Raw genomic sequence first — 9,143 nt, 5'->3', positions numbered from 1 at the left:
TGTTATGTAGGATATGTAATGCATATTACACCAGGAAGTGTAGTATGTGAAATATCCACCTAGTGGTAAGCCTTTGTAGAACAATAAAGTTAAAAAAAAACGGGATTAAAGATTTTTTATTCTATACATATTACTATAGGTTTTGTCTAGTCTACATACAGATACCATATATAACGGTTCAGTTTAGTGTTGGTTGTAATAACAGAATAAATAAAAGCATGGCAGAACAAATTAAATATGCTAAATATGCTTATATATGATAAGTCTGAAGGCAATATTTGGCATTTTTGGTCGCTGTAAAAACATAAATGTATTAAATCAACAGAAAAAAGCAAAACATTCTAATATCAAATCATGTTTCACTGCCAGTATGCAAATATGATCTGAACATGAGTGCAGCAGAACCTACCACTAGATGGTGCTATAAGACAATAAATCACTAACCCAAGAAGCCCTATAAAGATTATTGCTATTAATAAAGTTTTTTTTTTTTAGTTTTACTTACTTTTGAGTGTTCACTCCTAAATATTTATACAAACATAAACACTGTACAATGGTGTACAATAACATTTGTGAACACCCATTGTCTTAATAAAGTTTAAATAAAGTTTTGCCTTTCTTAAAGCTGGGAATGAATGTAAGCAGGAGCAAAGATATGTTATTATCTGTCAAACCTCACATACTGTTAAAACAAAGTTTTAGTAGGTGTGAATGGACAGAGTGGAAACTGCGACTATATGCTAGATGACCAATGGATGTCTCTCTCACTCACACAATAGAATTGGAATGACATTTTTAAGCTTCAAAGTTTTAAGTCCTAGGATTACTGGAGAAACAAATGAAAACAAACTCTTGCTGTAATTAAATCACATTATTATTCCATGCTCTGTGAGTTAAAGGACTGAGCCAGATAATAGATGTAATATTCTGTGAAGCAGTTTATGTAAATGTAATGGAGAGCGGAAGCAAATTCCTCTTCTTTGTGTTTTTGATGAAAGGAACACGGAAGCAAACAACCATGACACGTTTTCCAAGGCGAGGGGCTGAATTTTTATAATTGAAAGAAGAAGATAATTGAAACTGGGCTATTTAATATTCAGGACCTCTATTATATCACCACTGCGTACTTGTTAGCGTCTGATGAAGCACAACAGATCGCACTTCTGCTAAGCTCTGTTTCATGTGCGTGAAGGCCCGGGCTGTTAAGTATTGCACTCGAATGTTTATTATGAGAGCAAACTGTTGTACAGCAGTACTGTGACACAACAGCAGGTCGTCTAATGGACAATCAAAGTAAAATAAGCAACTTGTTACACATGATAAGATGACCTATGCCCTCATAGCACTGTGCAAATATAACAGAAAAAGGCCGTTAAAGGGATAGTTCACCAAAAACTAAAATTCTGTATTTATCTACTTATTTTTTCTGCTGAACAGTTTTGGTTACTATTAATTACCACTGTATGTAGCCTAAAACACGTTTTTTACAGTATATTTTCTTTTGTCTCCCAAGCAAGAAAATAAATCACACAGTTCTGAAATGAGGAAATTAGATTGAGCTTGATTTATTTCCAGGTGAACTATACCTCAAAATCACCCTCAGTGCTTTCTTTTCTTTGTTTTCTCTAAGGTAGTTTTCAATTTTTTTATTCGAAATCAATCAGTTTACTTGTCTACAATGTACCAATAGGCCTACTGTCTTTAAACCTCTGCTACTGAACCAAACGATGACTTAATTATACAAAAATGTTCATCCTATAAATAAATACATAAATAATAATAAATATTAAGTGTTGAAATAGTGTTACTAAAATATCTGAAAATAGAATGCTGCTGCTGACCAACCGACCAGAATCATGTATCGAGTAGTACTCATTTTATTTCAGGGTAAGCTATTTCTTTTCAATGCAGCCATAAACCTTTCTTAACTGAAACTGCAGGAAACATTTGAGTACATTTTGACAGAATAAATGAAAGGAAAGCAGAGAGAGAGAGAGAGAGAGAGAGAGAGAGTAGGGTGGATACCTGGGGAGTGCGATGCTCCATCTGTCTTATCATATTTAAGGACTAAATCTCTGGGGCAGTTTTGCAGACTTGATTTATAATGTGTCATACATCCTGACGAGTTCATGCCAGGCATAGCATCTATGAGCAGCAGTGTGCGTTTGTGTGATTCTGTCACTTGGTGCAGCCCATGAGGCCATGCAAACCTGCCAGCTTGTTTGTGCCATTTCACTCCTGAATTATCTGGGCAGATCTATATATAGCGATACCGCAAATAGAGGTTATTTAAAGGAATCTGTCATCCTTCATTTATCTTGTGATTTTGTCATACATTCGATTTTTACAGTTCATGGCTGTGTAGCATTACATCTACGGACCTAATGTATTGACAGGAAAAAGCATAATTTTCTCTCTTACTCACTCCTCTTGAGCTGTGATGTGGGCTGGTGGCTCATTCTTAGCATTTAACAGATTGAGTGGCTCCACAAGGATCCAATTATACACACATATTAAGCCATACAGTGGAGTGTTTAATAGCATAAATGCCAAGGCATATTTTCAATCCTGTTAAAATTATGACCATGTCAGGTGTTGGGTTTATTGCAGCTAGCTCTGGAAAACCCATTCTCAAGAAATACAACAAATTAGATCGCTGCAGTGGTAATATCTAAGTTGCTTCTAGACAGCGTTGCTTAAAGAATAGTTCACCCAGTTCTGAGAATCTGTGTAAAATGTACTCAGTCATCAAGATGTAGATTAATTTGTATGTTTAGAATACATTGGGAGAAATTTAACATTACATCACCAATAGTTTTTGTGCAGTGAATAGGTGCCGTCAGATTCCAAACAAGTACTTAAAAATAAATAATTCACAAGTAATCGCCAGAAATTATTCATGTTTTGGTAAAATTTCCTTGGGAGTAACTAGGAACACTAATCATTTCAGATGTGATCTCATCAACTATTATATTAAATTATGCATTGAAAAAATCAGCTAGTTCCATACAGTATGAACTCAGATCATTTGGATTAGGAATAATTTAATGTTTGAGTTATATCATCACATTTATTTTATAAGCTACTTAATGCACAACGTTCCAACAATTTTCCATTTTTATTTCTCCTAATATAATTTTGAAAGAAATGTTACACACAATATTAACAGAGCTCAAGATGAACAAAAAATATGATGTCAGTCCCACAATACGTTATATATTTTTTAGTATCCTGTTTCCTAGAAATAAATGATGGAATTATGTGGAATTTAAATAAAACAACTTTCGAGCAATGCAATACACAACATTTAAGCAAAGAGCTCTAAAAGGTTTTCAGTCACACTCTTTATCACACACTGGACTGAAATCAAAATGAATGCATGGTGAATAGTGTTCAAAGGGATAAAATAGGATATAAAAAACACAATATGCATGCAAATGTTTGAGTGTATGGTGGTGGGAGTGATGGAGGATTTGAAAGGAGGACAGAGTGAGATGTGAAAATCACCTGGCCTTATCACTAATGGTGAGGAAGCTAATGGACTGATGGACTTAACTGCAGGTGGGTCAGAACCACAGGCAGATTAAGCGGGTCAGTCATAGAGCACTCCCGTCCACTGCACAGCAGGATTAAACAGCACTGTAAATGTGTGCCTGTATCAAATATTGCTGCCCTACGCTAATAGCCCGAACATTATTATGGCCATTAAGGCAATTGGTGTTTCCACAATGTCCAGAATCACTTTCTATGGGCGCCTGCTGCTGCGCATGATTTGTGCCTCTGATTTTCTGTGACTTTCACAATGTTAGAAATAATGATGATTTTATTACAAAAAAAATTCCTATTCCATTTTAGATTGTTACATTATGATCCTGAGCTTCTTTAGCATTTAATGAGATTTCAGTTTTACACGAAGGCATTTTCAGTCTAATAACTGTAGAAACGACATATTCTGGTTGTAGTGGAGATTCACATACTGAAGACAGCGAGTTATTTTGAAACTCGTTTAAGCCCTGGACTGTAAAGTCACTCTTCATGGCTATTTAAATTGAGACGTGTTTGGTCATTTTCAGCTAACAAAAATATGTACTAAGGCGTTTTTATTATTAAGTTATGTGATCGGAATGTTCTCTGAATGTTCAAAGCATTTTTTTATATGAACAAAACATTTAAATATTTCACACACTTTAATGTTGCTTTGAATCTTCCTGAACATTTAAAAATGTCAGAAAAAGTCCAGCGAAAACATATGAGCATTGTATAAATGATGTTTTGAGAACTTTACTAAAGACCAGATAAACTTCTACTAGCATTACTGGAATTATATTTGTTCATATCTTCTGAGAATATTCCCTGTTAGATGGTTTGTTACTAATGTCTTCAATGAGCTGCTTTCAAGAATGAATGACGCCTGAATGGCACATTAAGTGCGTCTGGCACAGAACAAGAAAGCTTGAGCGTGAGACAGATGAAACACCTGTAAATAATAGAGGAGCTAACATCATTTGCTAGCAATCTCACTGAGGAATACAAGCGTTTTTACGTAAAGCAGTTTTAACTCTTAATATCAGCACAGTTTTTGCGTCTTCTGCAGGAGATGTAGCATGATTCAAATGAGCTGTTGTTGGAGAACTCAAGGAGTTGTGTCAGTAAAGAGATTGAGGTGACGTCCTGCCAGTCAGGTGCACTCATGCGGAGTGATTCCCTCTGTCAGACACCACAGGCCTCTTCCCACAGTTCAGCTCTTTGTCACCGCTCCTGACTGGGCGGGGAATTTGAGTGCTTCAGCCGTGATGGATTACATTCTAATTGAGGATAGAGAAGGTGATGTTCGAAAATAATCAGATGGCGCATTAGGTGACCAGATAGTCGTGTTTGAAAAGGCCAGGGGAAATAGTGTGCAATGGCAGAAGTTATTATAGCCTGCTGGGGACCTGAGTTTGAATCTGGTCTGGTGTGTTTCGAATGAATGTTTTTGTTGACAAGATGAATTGTTAAAGAATATAGCATGCGTGACGCGTTTCCACTGTTTGTGGTGAGCTGTTGAAGACTAAACAAGAAGAAAAGGTCTCCCAGAAGCAATGCAATAAAATGCAAAATATAGGCTATATCCTAGTTTTTGAAACTAACACATTTTTAACTAGTTTTGCTGAACAAAACATTGCTTTTAATGAATGAATCAATAGAAACCGGTTCACAATATGACTGATTAATTTATGTGCGCTGATTCCCTGCTTACCTGAATAACTCAGTGATTCGGTCATCTCAGTTAACAGAAATGAAAACATAGTAATGACATTATTTATTTGTTTTTATATCCTGTCTGGAACACTGGATTCTGATTTATCAAGGAAGAATGACAAAAAACATAATAGCAACTGTAGTGAAAATGATGTTGTAAAGGACGGTTTTGTTGAGTGAAATCTTTAAGATAAAACAGCCTGCAGGCTTCATTTAATCTGTAGATAATATTTGATGTCTATACAAAGATATGGTGGTTTTTCAAGCTTAGAGAAATGCCAGTCCCCATTCATCACTATTGCACACAAAAAGGCCCCCACATTCAAAACTGCTCCTAGTTCTAGTTCCACAGAAGAAAGCCTGGGTTTGAAATGACATGAAGGCAAGTCAATTATGCCAGATTTTTTTCACTTTTTGGTTAACTCAAGAAAAACATGCACTGTAATAACTGGGTTTTAGCTACTATGTTTAACAATTATTGTTCCTTTATAAATACACCTAATCTATCATTTTACCTAACATATGTTAGCAGACAGAAGCTCAAAATAATAAAGCTGCACAGCACACAGATGGGTGGTTCAGGCTCTTTCTTTCACATCTTCTGGATCTGCACCTACACAAAGAGAGAGAGTTTTTCCATTTATCTGGTATTAAAAAGATAATGTGGTTATTAGTAAGATATTGTCTACAGCAACTGCTTCTTCTCCATGATAGCTTGTAAATTTGAATTTAAACCACAGAGTGCTAGTATAGGATGAAGTATTGAGGCATCCTAATAACTCACTTTGACAGAGTTGCTGTACAGTATCTTTCTTTAAAAGTTCTCAGAGTGGGCTGTGTTGATAATGGTCTGAGAATTCATGCATAGGATTTATCGGCACAGCTAAAGAATGTCTATTGCCTTAAAGGCTGCCCATTGGGAGCTGTCACAGAAATGTATGTGTTTGAGGCCACATTACCAGCATAATAAGGCACCAAAGCCAATAAGTTTGCCTGCATTCTTATATCAATGAACATCCATTGTCAAAAAGGAGAAATCCATTTGCACACTTTCCATCTGTATCGACCAGTCCCAAAACATTAAAAGCCATAAAGGTATGATTCATAATATGGCTGAAGGCACAGCCAAATGTGAAAATAGGTACAATGTCTAAACTAAATAATAATGTTTTAAGTTTAGTGAGCTATAGTTTTAAAGGATTGTATCAGAAGCCTTCAATATACCACATTCTTTTTCATGTCATGAGTTATAGCTGCATGAATAATTAAACTGCTGATCAATCTAAGCTAAAAGATTATTATCCCATTATTCCTGACATTTCTCATGAGCACCTGCTGAGCTTCTGAATAGATGTGGTATCAGTTTTGACAGTGAGTAAGAGCAAGGATTTGAGACGAGCTGGCAGACAGGGCCAGAGCAAACTGATAAATACAAGAACTGGAGAAGATGGTATTTAACTCTTAATAGGTTAAGACAATTAGAATCTTATCTGCCATCCAACGATAAATTTCTAATGAAGACTTATAATGACTGGTATTTTACCAGCTGTAGGGAACTCATGAGTCCCTGCATTGAATAATTTAATCAAGCATGGGAACCAGGGGACGTGTAATAGTTGCTATTAAAAATTCATAGGCTTGGAGCTATTTTGACTAGTGTGGCTGTAACTGGTCTAAGCTACAAATTGAACAAACAGCCTATTTACTTCACATTGATTGCATTGTAGTTAAGCTGTAATCTTTAAGTTAAAGTTTACCACAAGCCTCTTCGATTGTTGGTATTAATTGCGCCTAAGTAAGATGAAGTATATGGCCGGCTTATCAAATCTGTCTCACGTGGGACTACAGCGACACTCTGAAGTGATTCCCGGATTGCACCTTGGTTATTACAGGGCTGTTTCAGGTCTGTTCAGCTGATTTCACAACTAAAGAGTAGAAAATCAATGAGCACTAGATGATCCAAGATGGGTCACCAAGACTAACATGAGCTCTGTACTATGTAGATCTCATCTATCTCATTTCTGATGTCTCTTTTCATGCCTCACACATTAACATATCAATTAAGTAGGAACACACACGCAGAACTATATATTCCAGTGTATAATTACAAACTGGTGAAATTTACTTCATTTTTATTACATACTTTTATAGCCACTACTTGGTATAGTGGTGAGATATTTTGCAGTTTAAATAATTACACCAGTAGTTGGCAACATCTTCATGAGTGAACTTAGTTTATCTGACTACTAAAAGGTTGTATCCGAAACTAGACAGTCAATCTACCGTCTTATCGAAATGAGTTTGCAGGTCAAGTGGAATGAAAACATATATAAAACCGATTTCAGGTAGGTTTTGGGCAGAGTAACGGACAATGATCTATATTTAGTGATAACCAATGAATAAATAATACTGATTTCACTAGGAATAATATCAAAATAAACTGACCACCAAATACAACTTTCAGATGGCATATTTATTTCATTTTTTGTGCTCAACCATCTTAGAATGGAAATCTGTATGATTAGGGATATCAAAGGCAGCAAAGGATACATCTACACTGCCTTTAAAATGAAAACACGATAAAGATATCTCATGAGAGAGGAAGCTAAGCTAACTTTAGATTTGGACATACTCTACCTTGGAAAGCATCCGAAGTATGGAAGGTTTTCACAATGTAAGCTAATTCACCAGGAATAAAACAGGTGGTTCTTCACGCAGCAGTTACTTAAATCATTTACTCAATCCATCTGCTCAAATACTGACTATCTCACAAAGATGCCCCAGTTGGGCTTTCTAACTTTAAGCTGGCAGAGCAAATATCCAGCTAGGATTGCTATGATTCAAAATATAGGTTACTTTAGACAGTGAACCCTCACGTATTTAACTAAAGAACAAAAGCACAGAGCATGCTTGGAAATGTCTTTCACATTTCCGCATGCATTTCTGTGCAAAACGTGGAGTAACTGTATCAAAATATGGAAAACATTTTAAAGTGACCTGTTGCCCAGTAGTAATCGTATACTAGAAAACGAGCAAAGCACTTGTCACTGTCCTTGTCACTAACCTCCCAGTGCCCAAATTAAGATAACTTGTATACTGTATGTCACTTCTTTGCTGAAAACTGTCAGCCAAATGACAAATCAGCCAATAGTAAAACTAGACTCAGGGGAGTAGTATCTGCACATAAAGGGATTTTACCTCTATTAAAGCATTTAACGGGCTGAAGGACGTAATGCTTGTAGCTGAGCAGTCACATCAACAGGGCTTGACAGAGACGTGGTGCCTGTGAAAGAGCAACCATTGTTAAAGTTCCATGTACTTTTGACTCAGCTAATTAAAATTCCCATTTCACCTTTAATAACACTTATTATTTGCTGAGTGACTTCCTTCCCAATACTGACTTTCTTTGTGTAGCAGTACATGCTCTGCTGTATCAGATGAGTTTAGAGGCTTAATCTGGCCAGACAGAGCCAGTAAAAGACCGGATCCTCCTACTGTGAGGTAACACAACAAAATAGCATACAAATTACTGTAAAGATGTGCCCACCAACTGCCACTCATCACAACCGCTTAATTTGCTAGGCACAGACACACTTTGAAGCATCAGCATTTTCCTTTCAGAGTGAAGTTATTGAAGCCAAGAGAGTACTACAGAGTTACTGTACTTGTTGTTCGCTAAATAAAACAAGTGAATTTTACACAGCAAAAAAAAACTTATTGGAGTTCGTTTTACAAGAAAATACTTTTTCAGTGTTTCTTCAAATTTCACATTCTTGTGAAATTTTATAATGTCTAAATGAAAATAAATCACATATAAGCCATTAAACTAGAGATCTTGATTTAGACTGAATCTATATCAAACTATAATAGCTAATTTTCTCACATTTGTTGAATTTTAGTAT

This window comes from Puntigrus tetrazona, chromosome 20 (assembly GCF_018831695.1).
Source record: "Puntigrus tetrazona isolate hp1 chromosome 20, ASM1883169v1, whole genome shotgun sequence".
Classification (NCBI taxonomy): domain Eukaryota; kingdom Metazoa; phylum Chordata; class Actinopteri; order Cypriniformes; family Cyprinidae; genus Puntigrus; species Puntigrus tetrazona.
This window is presented reverse-complemented; position numbering follows the sequence as displayed.